Here is a 16,574-nt window from a genome sequence, read left to right on the forward strand (position 1 = left end):
TTTTGTTTTCCCCACAGGGTCAATGGGTTCTTAAATGTACCTTCACAGATTCTACAATTAAAGTTTTTCCAACATGCTGAATGAAAATGAAGGTTTAACTCTGTGAGGTGAATCCACCAATGACCAAGCAGTTTCAAAGATAGCTTCTTTCTATCTTTTATCTGAAAATATTCGGTTTTCCCCGTAGGACTCAATGGGCTTTCAAACGTTTCTTCATAGATAATATAAGTGTTTCCTACCTGGTGAATAGAATGAAAAGTTTGTCTCTGGGAGATGAATCTACACATCCCCAAGCAGTTTCACAGAAACTTCTTTCTAGTTTATATCTGGGGATATTTGCTTTTTCCCCAAAGGCCTTAATGGGGTTCCAAATGTCCCTCTGCAGATACAACAAAAAGAGTCTTTCTCACCTGCTGAGTACAAATGAAGAGTTAACTCTGTGAAATGAATCCACACATCCCCATGTAGTTTCACAGATAGTTTCTTTCTAGTTTTTATCTGGAGATATTCAATTTTCCCTTAGAAGCCTCAATGTGCTCCCAAAGGTCCCTAGGCAGATTCTGCAAAAAAAGTATTCCAACCTGCTGAATGAAAGGAAATGTTTAACTCTGTGAGATGAATCCACACATCACAAACAAGTTTCACAGATAGCCTTTTTCTAGTTTTTATCTTGGGATGTTCTGTTTTTTTCCTATAGACTTCAATAAGATCCCAAATGTCCCTACACAAATTCTACAAAAAGAGTGTTTTTAACCTGCTGAATCAAAGGAAAAGTTTAACTCTGTGAGTTGAATCACCACATCTTAAAGAAGTTTCACAGATTGTTTCTTTCTAGTTTTTACCTGGAAATATTTGGTTTTTCCCCATAGGCCTCAATGGAATCTCAAATGTCCCTTCACAGATTCTACAAAATAGTGCTTCCAACCTATTGAATCAAAAGCAAGGTTTAACTCTGTGAGATGAAACCACACATCACCACACAGTTTCACAGATAGCTTCTTTCTATTTTTTACCTAAGGATATTCTGTTTTCCCCTTAGACTTCAATGGGTTCTTAAATGGCCCTTTGCAGATTCTACAAAAAGAGTGTTTCCAACACGCTAAATCAATAGAAAGTTTGTTTCCCTAGGCCTCAGTTGGCTCCCAAATGTCACTTTACAGATTGTACAAATATGGTGTTTCCAACCTGCTGAATCAAAAGAAAGGTTTACCTCTGTGAGATGAATTGACATATCACCAACCAGTTTCACAGATAGTTTCTTTCTAGTTTTTATCTCGGGATATTCTTTTTTTTCATAGGCCTCCATAAGCTCCAAAATATCCCTTCACAGATTCTACAAAAACACTGTTTCCAACTTTTTGAATCAAAAGAAAACTTGAATTCTGTGAGTTGAATCCATATATCTTAAAGCAGTTTCATTGAGCAGGCCTCAATGGGCTCCCACATATTCCTTTGCAGATTCTTCAAAAAGAGTGTTTCCCACCTGCTGAATCAAAAGAAAGTTTGAATTCTGTGAGACAAATCCACACATCACCAAGCAGTTTAGCAGATAGGTTTTTGTGGTTTTTATCTGGGATATTCAATTTTTTTTCCATAGGCTTTAATGGGTTCCCAAATGTCCGTTTGCAGATTCTACAAAAAGATTATTTTCAAATTGCTGAATCAAAAGAAAGGTTTAAATATGAAAGATAAATCCACACATCTCCAAGCAGTTTCACAGATAGCTTCTTTCTTGTTTTAATTGGATATTAGGATTTACCCCATAATCCTCAATGGGCTCCTAAATGTCTCTTGGTAGATTCCACAAAAACAAAGTGTTTCCAACCCTGCTGAATCCAAAGAAATGTTTATCTCTGTAAGATAGATTCCCTCATCATGAAGCAGTTTAACAGATAGGTCCTTCCTAGTTTTTATCTGGGGATATTCCGTTTTTCTCCAAAGGCCTCAATGAGCTCCCAAATGTACCATCTCAGATTCTAAAAAAAAAGTGATTCCAATCTGTTGAATCAAAAAAAGTTTCAACTCTGTGAGATCAATCTAGAAATCACAAAGCGGTTACACAGATAGCTTCTTTCTAGTTTTTCTGTGAGGATAATCATTTTTTCCCCATATTCCTCAATGGGATCCAAAATGTACCCTTTTGGATTCTACAAAAAGAGTGTTTCCAATCTGCTGAATCAAAAGAAAGGTTTATCTCTGTGAGACGAATTCACACGTCACAAAGCAGATTCACAGCTTCTTTTCAGTTTTTCTTGGGGACATTCGGTTTTTCTTTGAAGTCCTCTGTGGGCTCCAAAATGTCCCATTGCAAATACTACAAAAAGAGTGTCGCCAAACTGCTGAATCATCAGAAATGCTTACCTATGTGAGATGGATCCACACTTCCATACTTCACAAAGTAGTTTCACAGACAGCTTCTTTGTGGTTTTTATCTGGAGATACCCAGTTTTTCTCTATAGGTCTCAATGGACTCCTAAATATCCCTTCACTGATACTTCAAAAAGAGTGTTTACAACCTCCTGAATCAAAAGAAAGGTTTACCTCAGTTAGGTGAATCCACACATCACCACACAGTTTCACTGAGAGCTTCTCTGTAGTTTTTATCTGGGGAATTTTGATTTTTTCCCATAGGTATCAATGGGCTCCCAAATCTCCTTTTGCAGATTCTAAAATAAAGAGCATTACCAACATGCTGAATCAAAACAAAGCTGTAGCCCTGTGAGATGAATCCAAAAATCACAAAGCAAACTAACAAGTTGCTTTTTTCTAGTTTTTATGGGGGATACTTGGCTTTACCCTTAGGCCTTAGTGAGCGCCCAAATGTTCCTTCACAGATTCTACAAAAAGAGTGATTCCACCCAGGTGAATCAAAAGAAAAGTTTAACTCTGTGAGATGAATCCCCTCATCACTAAGCAGTTTCAGAGATAGCTTCTTTCTACTCTTATCTAGGGATATAGGATTTTTCCCCATAGGATTCAATGGACTCCCAAATGTTCCTACAAATATTCAACAAAAAGAATGTTTCCAACCTGCTGTATCAAAAGACAGGATTAACTATGTGGTTTGAATCCAGACATCACCAAGCAATTTCAAATATAGCTTCTTTCAAGTTTTTGTCTGGGATATTCGTTTCTCCCCTTAGGTCTCAATAATTTCCAAAATGTGCCTTCACAAATTCTACAAAAAGCGTGTGTCTCCAACCTGCTGAATCAAAAGAAACTTTTAACTCTGTGAGTTGAATCAACACATCACCAATCAGCTTCCCAGATAGCTTCTTCCTAGTTTTAATCTGTGGATATTCTTTCTTCCTCATAGTCCTCAATAGGCTCCCAAGTGTCCCTTCTCTGATTCAGTGAAAATAGTGTTTTTAACCTGCTGAATCAAAAGAAAGCTTTTACTCTGTGAGATGAATCAACACATCACCAAGCTATTTCACAGATAGCTTCCTCCCAGTTTTTATCTAGGGATATTGCCTTTTTCTGCATAGGCCTCAATGGGCTCCAAAATGTCCCATCACAAATTCTATGAAAATAGTGTTTTCAAACTGCTTAATCAACAGAGAGTTTTGCCTCTGTGAGAAGAATCCACACATCACCAAGTAGTTTCACAGATAGCTTCATCCTAGTTTTTATCTGGGGATAGTCTGTTTTTCCCTTAGTCCTCAATGGGCTTCAAAATATCCCTTTGCAGGTTCTACCAAAAGAGTGTTTCCAACCTTCTGAAACAAAAGATAGCTTTAACCCAGTGAGTGGAATGCACACATCCCCAAGAAGTTTCACATATAGCTTCTTTCTAGTTTCTATTCGGGGATATACCATTTCTTCTCATAGGCCTCAACGGGCTCCCAAATGTCCCTTCACAGATTCTACAAGAAAAGTGTCTCCAACCTGCTGAGTCAAAAGAAAAGTTTAACTCTATGGGATACACCCACACATCACCAAGCAGTTTCATAGATAGCTTCTTTCTAGTTTTAATCTGCGGATAGTCACTTTTTATCCATAGGCTCCAATGGGCTCCAAATTGTCCCTTTACAGGATCTACATAAAGAGTGTTTCCATCCTGCTGAATTGAAAGAAAGTTTTACTTCAGTGAGATGAATCTACACATTACCAAGCAGTTTCACAGATAGCTTATTTCCAGTTTTTATCTGTGTGTATCCTGAATTACCCCATAGTCCTCAATGGGCTCTAAATGTCCCTTTGCAGATTCTGCAAAAGGAGTGTTTCCAACCTGCTGAATCAAAAGAAAGTTTAACTCTCTGAGATGAATCCACACATCATGCATTGCTTCTTTCTAGTTTTTATCTGAGAATGTTTGTGTTTTCCCATAGGCCTTAATGGACTCCCAAATGTCCATTTGAGGATTCTACCAAAACAGTGTTTCCAACCAGGTGTATAAAACAACAGTTTTATCTATGTGAGATGAATTCTCACTTACCAAGCAGTTTCAAAGGTAACTTCTTTCTAGTTTTTGTCAGGATATTTGGCTTTTCCCCATAGGACTCAAAGGGCTCTCAAATGTCCCTTTGCATATTCTACAAAAAGAGTGTTTCCAATCTCCTGAATCAAAAGAAATGTTTAACTCTGTGAGAGGAATCCACATATAAAGAAACAGTTTCACAGATAGCTTCTTTCAAGTATTTATCTGGAGATATTCAATTTTTCCTTGTAGGCCTCAATGGGCTCCCAAATGGCCCTTCACAGATACTACAAAAAAAGTTTCCAATCTGCTGAATCCAAAGAACGTTTCAAATCTGTGAGACCTATCCACACATCACAAGTCGTTTCACAGATAGTTTCTTTCTAGTTTTTATCTGGGGATACTCGGTTTTTCCCCATAGAACTCAATGGACTCACAAATGTCCCCTAGCAAATTGTACAAAAAGACATTTTCCAACCTGCTCAATCAAAAGAAAGGTTTAACTGTATGAGATTGGTCCACACATTATGAAGCAGTTTCACAGATAGTTTCCTTCTAGTTTTAATCTGGGGATATTCATTTTTTCTCCATAAGCCTTGATGGGCTCCCAAATGTCTTTTCACAGATTCTACAAAAGCATTTCTCCAATGAGCTGATTCAAAAGAAAGGTTTGTCTCTCAGATGAAACTACACATCAACAAACAGTTTCACAGATAGGTTTTTTCTAGTAGTAATTTGGGGATATTCAGTTTTTCCCCACAGGGCTCAAGGGCCTCACAAATGTCCCTTCACACCTTCTACAAAAAGAGTGTCCCCAAACTCCTGCATCAAAGTAAATGTTTAACTCTGTGAGATAAATTCAAACATCACCAAACAGTTTCACAGATAGCTTTTTTCGAATATTTTTCTGGTGATAGTCACTTTCTTTCCATCAACCTCAAAGGGCTCCCAAATTTATTTTTTGCAGATTCTACAAGAAGAGTGTTTCCAACCTGCTGAATCAAAGAAAAATTTAACTCTGTGAGATAAACCCACACATCACCAAACTGTTTCACAGATAACTTCTTTCGAGTTCTTATCTGGGGATATTTTGTTTTCCCCCATAGGCCTCAATGAGCTCTGAAATGTTTCTTCACAGATTCTACAAAAAGAGTGTTTTGAACTTGCTGAATTATAAGAAAGTTTTACATCCGTGAGATGAATCCACACATCAGCAAGTAGTTTCACAGATAGCTTCTTTCCAGTTTTTATCTAGTGATTTTTGGTTTTTCACCATAAGTGTCAATGGGCTTCCACATGTGGTTTTGCAGATTCTGCAAAAATAGTGTTTCCAATCTGCTGAATCAAAGCAAAACTTTACCTTCTTGAGATGAATCCACATATCACCAAGCAGTTTCACAGATAGCTTCTTTCTAGTTTTTCTCTGGGGATATTTGGTATTTCCCCATAGGCCTCAATAGGTTCCCAAATGTCAATTTGCAGATTCTACAAAAAAGTGTCTCCAATCTGCTGAATCAAAAGAAAGGTTTAATACTGTGTGATGAATCCACACATAACAAAGAAGTTTGGCAGTTTTTTCTTTCTAGTTTTTATCTGGGAATATTCTATTTTCCCAATAGGCCCCAGTGATCCTTCACAGATACTACAAAAAGAGTGTTTCCAACATGCTGAAACCAAAGAAAGGTTTTACTCTGTGGGATGAATGCAGACATCATAAAGCACCTTTACAGGTACCTTCTATCTAGTTTTAATCTGGAGATATTCTATTTTTCCCCATAGACTTTAATGGGCACACAAATGTCTTTCTGTGTATTCTATAAAAAGAGTGTTTTCAATATGCTGCATCAAAAGAAAGGTTTAACTCTGTGAGATAAATCCACACATCACAAATCAGTTTCACAGATATCTTCTTTCTAGTATTTATCTGGGGATATTTGGTTTTTCTCAATAGGAAACAGTGGTCTTCAAATGCCGCTTTGGAGATTCTTCAAAGAAAAGTGTTTCCAACCTGAAGAATAAAAACAAAGGTTTGACACTGTGAGATGAATCCACACATTACAAAGCAGTTTCCAGGATAGTTGCTTTCTAGTTTTTATCTGGGGATATTCTGTTTTTCCCATAGTCCTCAGTGGGCTCCCAAATGTCTCTTTGCAGATTTTACAAAAGACTTGTTCCAACCTGCTTAATCATAAGAAAGATTTATCTCTGGGAGATAAATGCACACATCACCAAGCAGTTTCAATGATAATTTATTTCTAGTTTTTATCTGGGGAGATTTGGTTTTTCCCCATTAGTCACAATATGCTCCAAAATGTCCCTTTGCAGATTCTACAAGAAGAGTGTTTCCAACCTGCTGAATCAAAGGGAAGGTGTAACTCCATGAGATGAATCCACACATCACAAAGCTGTTCCATAGATACCTTCTTTCTATTTTTTAGGTGGGGATACACTCTTATTCCCCTTAGGCCTCAATCAACTCCCAAATGTCCATTTGCAGATTCTATGAAAAGAGTGGTTCCAACCTGCTGAATCAAAAGAAATGTTTACTTCAGTGAGATGAAACCACACATCACAGAGCAGTTTCACAGACAGCTTCTTTCCAGTTTTTATCTGAGGTATTCTTTTTTTTGCCCATACACCACAGTGGGTTCCAAAATGTCCCTTCACATATCCTACAAAAAGATGTTTCCCACATGTCGAATAAAAACAAAGGTTTAACTCCATGAGATGAATCCACGTATCACCAAGCAGTTTGACAGATACCTTCATGCTAGTTTTTATCTGAGGATATTCTGTTTCTCCCCATAGGCATGAATTGACTCCCATATGTCTTTTGCTGATTCTACAAAAAGTGTTTCCAACTCGCTGAATCAAAAGAAAGGGTTAACTCTCTGAGATGAATACACATATGACAAAGCAGTTTCACACAATGCTACTTTCTAGTTTTCACCTGGGGATATTCTGTTTCTCCCCATAGGCAGCAATGGGCTCCAAAACGTCCCTTCACAGATTCTACAAAAGTAGTGTTTCCAACCTGCTGACTCAAAAAAAATGTTTTAACTCTATGAGATGAATCCACACATCAACAAGCCATTTCACAGAAAGCTTCTTTTCAGTTTCTATCTGGGGCTATTCTGTCATTCTCCTTAGGTTCCAATGTGCTCTTAAATGTCCATTCATAGATTCTTCAAAAACATGTTTTAAATATGCAAAATCAAAACATAGTTTTAATTCTTTGAGATTAATGCACACATCACAAAACAATTTCACATATAGTTCTTTCTAGTATTTTTCTGGGGATATTTTGTTCTTCCCCTAGGCCTCAATGGGCTCCCAAGTGTTTCCCTGCAGAGTCTACAAAAAGAGTGTTTCCAGCCTGCTGAATCAAAAGAAAGGTTTATCTCTGTGAGATGAATCCACAGGACACAAAGTAGTTTCACAGATAGCTTCTTTCTAGATTTTATCTGAAGATATTCTCTTTTCTACCATTAACATCAATGGGCTTTCAAATGTTCCTTCACAGATTCTATGAAAGGAGTGTTTCCAACCTGCTGAATCAAAAGAAAGGTTTTACTCTTTTTGATGAATTCACACATCACAAAGCAGTTTCACAGATCGTTTCTTTCTAGTTTTTATGTGGGGATATTCAGTATTTCTCCATTGGCGACAGTGGGCTCCCAAATGTCCCTTCACAGATTCTACAGAAAGAGTATTACCAATTTGTTGAATCAAGAGAAAGGTTTAACTCTGTGGGATGAATCCACTCGTCACCAAGCAGTCTCACAGATAGTTTATTTCTAGTTTTTATTGGTTGAAATTATGTTTTGCCCCATAGACATCAATGGGTTCCCAAATGTCCCTTTGCAGATTCCACAAAAGGAATGTTTCCACTCTGCTGAATCAAAAGAAATGTTTACCCTTATCAGATTAATCCACACATTATAAAACAGTTTCACAGATAGATTCTTTCTAGTTTTTATGTGAGGATATTTTATTTTGTCCCATACACCATAATGGGCACCCAAGTGTTTCTTTGCGGATTCTAGAAAAAGAGTTTTTCCAATTTGCAGAGTCAAAAGAATGATTTACCACTGTGAGATGAATCCACACATTACAAAGCAGTTTCAGAGATAGATTCTTTCTAGTTTTTATCTGGGGCTATTCAGTTTTTCACCATCGGACAATATGGGCTCTAAATTTCACTTCAAGATTCTATAAAAAGAGTGTTTCCAACCCACTGAATCACAAGAAAGTTTTGAAAATGGGAGATGAATCCACAGGGTACAAGGAAATTTCACAGATAGGCTTTTTCTTTTTTTACCTGGGGGTACTCACTTTTTCACCATTGGCCTCAATGGGTTCCAAAATGTCCATTCATAGATTCTTCGAAAAGAGTGTTTCCAATCTGTTGAATGAAAATAAATGTTTAGTTCTGTGAGATGAATCCACACATCCCAAAGGAGTTTCACAGACAGCCTCTTTCTGGTTTTTATCTTGGGGTATTCTGTTTTTCCCCATAGACCTCAATAAGCTCCCAAATGTCCCTTTGTGACTCCACAAAAAGAGTGTTTTTAGCCTGCTGAATCAAAGGAAAAGTTTAATTCTGTGAGTTGAATCCTCTGGTCATAAAACAGTTTCACAGATAGTTTCTTTCTAGTTTTTACCTGGAACTATTATGCTTTTCCTCATAGGCCTCAATGCAATCCCAAATGTCACTTCACAGATTCTACAAAAAATGTGCTTCCAAACTGCTGATTCAAAAGTACGATTTAACTCTGTGAGACAAATCTACATATCACCACACAGTTTCACAGATAGCTTCTTTCTATTTTTTATCTAAGGATATTCGGTTTCCCCTTTAGGCCTCAATGGGTTCTTAAATGTCCTGTCACAGATTCTAAAAAAAAAAGAGTGTCTCTAACCTGGTGAATCAATAGAAAGTTTGTTTCCATAAGCCTCAGTTGATTCCCAAATGTGACTTTGGAGATTTTACAAATATAGTCCTTCCAGTCTGCTGAATCAAAGAAAAACTTTACCTCTGTGAGTTTAATCGATACATCACCAAGCAGAAGCAGTTTCACAGTTTCATTGTAGCTTTTATCTGGAGATAATCATTTCTTTTCCATAGGCCTCCATAAGTTCCAAAGTGTCCCTTCTCAGATTCTACAAAAACACTGTTTCCACCCTGTTGAACCAAAAGAAAACTTTAACTCTATGAGTTGAATTCACACATCTCAAATCAGTTTCACAGATAGCTTCTTTCTAGGTTTTATAAGGGGATATTAGGTTTTTCCACATAAGCCTCAATGGGCCCCCACATGTCCCTTTGCAGATTCTACAAAAACAGTGTTTCCAAGATCTGCTGGATCAAAGAAAGATTTACCTCTGTGATATGAATCCACTCATCATGAAACAGTTTCACAAATAGGACTTTTTCGGTTTTTATCTGGTGATATTCAGCTTCACTCCAAAGTCCTCAATGAGCTTCCAAATGAACCCTTGCAGATTCTACAAAAAAGTGATTCCAACCTGCTAAATCAAAAGACAGTTTCAACTCTGTAAGATCAATGCACACATCACAAAGTATTTACACAGATACCTTCTTTCTAGTTTTTTGGTGAGGTTTTTCATTTTCACCCCATATGTTTCAGTGGGCTCCAAAGTGTACCTTTTCAGATTCTACAAAAAGAGTGTTCTCAACCTGCTGAATCAAAAGAAAGGTTTATCTCTGTGGGATGAATCAACACATCACAAAGCAGTTTCAAAGATAACTTCTTTTTAGTTTTTACCTAATGATATTCTATTTTTCTTCATAGGCCTCAGTGGACTCCAAATGTTTCTTCACAGATAGTACAAAAACAGTGTTGCCAACGCGCTAAATCAATAAAAATGTTTAACTATGTGACATGGATCCATACAGCACAAAGGAGTTTCACAGGTATATTCTTTCTGTTTTTTATCTGGGGAAACCCGGTTTTTCCCTGTAAGTCTCAATGGCCCCTAAATGTTCCTTCACAGATACTTCAAAAAGGGTGTTTGCAACCTGCTGAATCAAAAGAAAGGATTGCTTCTGTGAGCTGAATCCAAACATAACCAAGTAGTTTCAGAGATAGTTTCTTTCTAATTTTTATCTGAGAATGTTCAGTTTTTCCCCATAGACCTCAATGGGCTCTCAAATCTCCTTTTGCAGATTCCACAAAAAGAGTGCTTCCAACACACTGAATCAAAAGAAAGTTTTGATATTCAGTTTTTCCCCATAGGCCAAAATGGGCTCTCAAATGTCCCATCGCAGATTGTATGAAAAGAGTGTTTCCAACCAGCTGAATCAAACCAAAGGCCTCGCTCTGTGGTATGATTCCTCCCATCACAAAGCTCTTTCATGGATTGCATCTTTCTAGTTTTTATGTGGGGATATTATTTTTTTTCTATAGGCCACAATGAAATCCCAAATGTCTTCTTGCAGCTTCTGCAAAAACAGTGTTGCAAAAAGAGTGTTTCCAACCTGCTGAATCAAAAAATACTTTAACTCTATGAGATGAATCCACACATCATCAAGCAGTTTCACAGATAGCTTCTTTCTGGTTTTTATTTGGGGATATTCAGTTTTTCCCATTGGCCTCAATGTGCTCCCAAATGTTCTCTGGCAGATTCCACAAAAAGAGTGTTTCCAACCTGCTGAATCAAAAGAAAGTTTTAACTCTGTTAGATGTATCCATATATCTCAAGGCAGTTTTACAGGTTGCTTGTTTCTAGTTTTTAGCTGGAAATATTTAGTTTTACCAAATAGGTGTTAATGGACTCCCAAATGTCCCTTCACAGATTATACAAAGACAGTGTTTCCAACCTGTTGAATTAAAAGAAAGGTTTACCTCTATGAGATCAATCCACATATCATCAGGCAGTTTCACAGATACCTTCTTCTTAGTTTTTATCTGGGGATATTCAGTTTTTCCCCACAGGCCCCAATGATTTTCCAAATCTCCCTTTGCAGATTCTACAAAAAGAGGGTTTCCAACCTGACGAATCAAAAGAAAGTTTTAATTTTGTGAAGTGAATCCATACATCACCAAGGAGTTTCTCAGATAACTTCTTTCTAGTTTTTATCTGGGTATATTCGGTTTTTCTGCATAGCCCTCACTGGCTCTTAAATGTCCCTTTGCAGATTCTCAAAAAGAGTGTTTCCAAACTTGTGAATTTTCCCAAAAATTTAACTTTGTGAAATAAATCAACACATCACAAAGCAGTTTCACAGATAGCTTCTTTCTAGATTTTATTTGGGGATAGTTGGTTTTTTGGCAATAGGCCTCAAGGAGCTCTCAAATATCCCTTGGCAGATCCTACAAAAAGAATGCCTCTAACATGCTGAATACAAAGAAAACTTTAACTCTGGGCAGTGAATACACACATCACAAAGCAGTTTCACAGATAGCTTCTTTCTAGTTTTTACCTGGTGATGTTTTGTTTTCCGTATCAACCTCAAAGTGCTCTCTAGTGTCTTTTTGCAGATTCTACAAAAAGTGTTTCTAAATGGCTGAATCAAAAGAAAAGTTTAACTCTGTGATATGAATCCACAGAATATACAGCAATTTCACAGATACCTTCTTTCTAGTTTTGATGTGGGTATATTCCATTTTTCCCCATAGTCCTCAATGTTCTCCCAAATATCCCTTCGCAGATTCTACAAAACAGTGCTTTTAACCTGCTGAGTTAAAAGAAAGGTTTAACTCTGTGAGTTGAATCCACACATCACAAAGCCATTTCACAGATAGCATCTTTCAAGTTTCTTACTGGGGATATTTCATTTTTCCCCATTGGCCTCAATGGGTAACAATATGTTTCTTTGCAGATTCTAGAAAAAGAGTTTTTCCACCCTGCTGACTCAAAAGAAAGGTTTAACTCTGTGAGATGAATCCACAAATCACAAAGCGGTTTCACAGATAGCTTCTTTTTAGTTTTTATATGGGGATATTCAGTTTTTCCCCCTTGTCTTCAATGGGCTCCCAAATATCCCTTCGCAGATTCTACAAAAAGAGTGTTTCCTACCTGTTAATCAAAACAAATGTTTAATTCTGTGCAATGAATGCACATGTCACAACGCAATTTCTAAGACAGCTCCTTTCTAGTTTTTATCTGGGGATATTTGTTTTTTTTTTCCCATAGGCCTCAAAGGGCTCTCAAATGTCCCTTTGCAGATTCTATGACAAGAGTGTTTCCAACGTGGTGAATAAAAGTGAAGTTTAACTCTGTGAGATGAATTCACACATCACAAAGCAGTTTCAGAGATACCTTCTTTCTACTTTTTATCTGGGGATATTTTTTTCCCATAGGGCACAATAGGCTCCAAAATATCCTTTCCCAAATTCTACAAAAAGAGTGTTTCAAATCTGCTGAGTCAAAAAATCTTTTAATTCTATGAGATGAATCCACACATCATCAAACAGTTTCACAGATAGATTATTTCTAGTTTTTATCTTGGGATATATGGTTTTTCCTTATAGACCTCAATGTGCTCTCAAGTGTCCCTTTGAATATTTCTCAAAAGGAGTGTTCTTATCCAGCAAATCAAAAGAAAGTTTTACCTCTGTGAGCTGAAGCCAAAAATTTCAAAGCACTTTCACAGATAGCCTCTTTCTAGTTTTTATCTGGGGACAGTTGTTTGTTTGTTTTTTTTTTTTATAGGCATCAATTGGCTCACTAATATCCCTTTGCAGATTCTACGAAAAGAGTATTTCCAACCTGCTGAATCAACGGAAAGTTTTAACCCTGTGTGATAAACCCACTCATTACAAAGCAGTTTCAAGGATAACTGCTTTCTTGTTTTTCTCTGGAAATTTTTAGTTTTTCCCCATAGGCCTCAATAAGTTTACATATATCCCTTCACAGATTCTACAAAACGAGCGTTTGCAACATTCTGAATCAAAAGAAAAGCTAAACTCTTTCAGATGAATCCACACATCTCAAAGCAGTTTTCATACAAAGCTTCTTTATTGCTTTTATCTGGGGATATAAGGGTTTTCCCTGTAAGTCTCAATGGGCTCCCAAATGTCCCTTCACAGATTCTACAAAAAGAGTGTTTGCAATCTGCTGAATAAAAAGAAAGTCGTAACTCTGTGAGATGAATCCACCCATCACCACGCAGTTTCACAAATTGCTTCTTTCTAGTTTGTATCTGGAGGTGCAGTTTTCCCCATTGGTCTCAATGGGTTCTTAAATGTTCCTTCACAGATTCTACAAAAAGAGTGTTTCCAACCTTCTTAAGCAATATAAAGTTTTAATACTGTGAGGTTAATCCACACATCATCATGCAGTTTCACAGATAGCTTTTCTCTAGTTTTTATCTGAGAATATTTGATTTTACCCATAGGCCTCAATGGGTTTCCAAACGTCCACTGGCAATTTTTTTCAAAAACAATGTTTCCAAACTGCTGAATCAAAATAAAGATTTATCTCTGTGAGATGAATCTACACTTCACCAAGCAGTTTCACAGATGGCTTCTTCTTAGTTTTTACCTGGGGATTGTTGCTTTTTCTCCATAAGGCTTTAATTAGTTCCCAAATGTCCCTTCAGAAGTGCTACAAAAAGTGTGTTTCCAACCTGCTCAATAAAAAGAAAGGTTTCACTCTGTGCAATGAATTCACACATCCCCAAGGAGTTTCACAGATAGCTTATTTCTAGTTTTTATCTGGGGATATTCAGTTTTTCCTTATAGGCATAAATGGGCTCCCAAATATCCCTTTGAAAATTGTACAAAAATAGTATTCCAACCAGCTGAATCAAAAGAAAGGTTTCACATTGTGAGAAGAATCCACATATCACCGAGCAGTTTAAGAAATAACTTCTTTGTAATCTTTATCTGGGGATATTCCATTTTTCCCCATAGGCCTCAACGGGCTTCAAAATATCCCTTCACAGTTTCTACAAAAAGAGTGTTTCCAAAGATCTTAATCAAAAGAAAGCTTAAACACAGTAAGTGGAATGTACACATCACCAAGTAGTTTCACATATAGCTTCCTTCTAATTTTTATCTGGGGATGTTTGGTTTTTCCCCATAAGCCTCAAGGGGCTCCCAATGTCCCTATGTAGATCCTACAAAAGAGTGTTTCCAACCTGCTGAGTTAAAACAAAGGTTTAACTCTGTGGGATACATCCACACATCACCAAGCAGTTTCACAGATTTCTTCTTTCTAGTTTTTAATCTGGGGATATTCACTTTTCACCTTTAGGCTCCAATGAGCTCCCAAATGTCCCTTAGCAGATCCTACAAAAAGAGTATTTCCATCCTGATATACTGAAAGAAAGGTTTACCTGCAAGAGATGAATCTACACACCATCAAGCAGTTTCACAGATAGGTTCTTTCCAGTTTTTATCTGGGGATATTCTGTTTTACCCCATATGCCTCAATGGGCTCCAAATGTCCCTTTGCAGATCCTACAAAAAGAGTGTTTCTAAACTGCTGAATCAAAAGAGAAGTTTAACTTTGTGAGATGAATGGACACATCAGCAAGCATTTTCATCTATTGGTTCTTTCTAGTTTTTATCTGAGGATATATTTTTTTTCCCTCAGGCCTCAGTGGACTCCTAAATGTACCTTCACAGATTCTAAAAAAACAGTGTTTCCAATCTCCTGAATAAAACAAAAGTTTTATCTCTGTGAGTTGAATCCACGCATCACCAAGCAGTTTCACAGATAAATTCTTTCTAGTATTTATCTAGAGATATTTGGTTTTTCCTTGTAGGCCTCAATGGGCTCCCAAGTGTCCCTTCACAGATTCTACAAAAAGAGTGCTTCCAACCTCCAGCAACCAAAGAAAAATTTCACTCTGTGAAATAAATCTACACATCATCAAGCAATTTCACAAATAGCTCCTTTCTACTTTTATTCTAAGGATATTCTGTTTCTTCTGGTAGGTCTCTGTGAGCTCCCAAATGCTCCTTCACAGATTCTAAAAAAAAGAGTGTTTCCAACCGGTTGTATCAAAAGAAAGTTTTAACTCTGTCTGATGAACCCACCCATCACCAAGAAGTTTCACAGATAGCTTCTTTCTGTTTTTAATCTGGGGATTTTCTGTTTTTCCCTACAGGCCTCAATGGGTTCCCTAATATCCCTTCGGAAAATCTACTAAAAGATGATTTGTATTCATCTGAATGCAAAGAAAGTTTTAACTTTGTGAGATTAATCCACATATCACCAAGCAGATTCTCCAATAGCTTCTTTCCACTTTTTATGTAGTGATATTTATTTTTTCTCCAGAGGCCTCAAAAGCTCCCACATGTCCCTTCGCAGATTCTACAAAAAGAGTTTTTCCAACCTGCTGAATCAAAAGAAAGATTTAACTCCATGAGATGAATCCACACATTACAAAGCAGTTTTATAGATTCTACATAAAGACTATGCCCAACTTGCCGAATCAAAAGAAAGATTTAACTCTGTGAGATGAATAAACAGAACAAAAAGCAGTTTTACAGATACCTTCTTTCTACTTTTCTGTTTGTGGATTTTCAGTTTTCCAACATTCACTTCAATGGGCCCCCAATGTTTCTTCCCTGATCCTATGAAAAGAGTGTTTCCAATATGCTGAATTAAAAGAAAGCTTTAATCCTGTGAGATGAATTCACACATCACAAGCGGCTTGATAGATAGCTTCTTTCTAGTGTTTATCTATATTTGTTTTTCCCTATAGGTCTCAATGGGCTCCAAACTGTCCCTTTGCAGATTCTACAAAAAGAGTTTTTCCAAGCACTGAATCAAAAGAAAATTTTAACTCTGTGAGATTGGTCCACACATTATGAAGCAGTTTCATAGATCGCTTCAGTCCAGTTTTTAACTGAGGTTATTCCGTTTTTCTCCCTGGGCCTTTATGGGCTCCCAAATGTTTTTTCACAGATTCTACAGAAAAGTGTCTCCAAGCAGTTGAATCAAAAGAAAGTTTTATCTCTGAGAGATGAATCTACACACCAACCAGCAGTTTCACAGATAGCTTTTTTTCTAGTTTAAATCTGGATATATTCAGTTTTTATGCCCAAGGAACAAGGGCTCAGAAATGTCCCTTTGCAGATTCTACAAAGAAAGTGTCTCCAATCTGCTGAATCAAAGGAAGGGTTTAAGTTTGCAAGATGAATCCAGAAATCACCAAGAAGTTTCACGGATAACT

Source organism: Rhinopithecus roxellana, chromosome 7 (genome assembly GCF_007565055.1).
Source record: "Rhinopithecus roxellana isolate Shanxi Qingling chromosome 7, ASM756505v1, whole genome shotgun sequence".
Taxonomy (NCBI): domain Eukaryota; kingdom Metazoa; phylum Chordata; class Mammalia; order Primates; family Cercopithecidae; genus Rhinopithecus; species Rhinopithecus roxellana.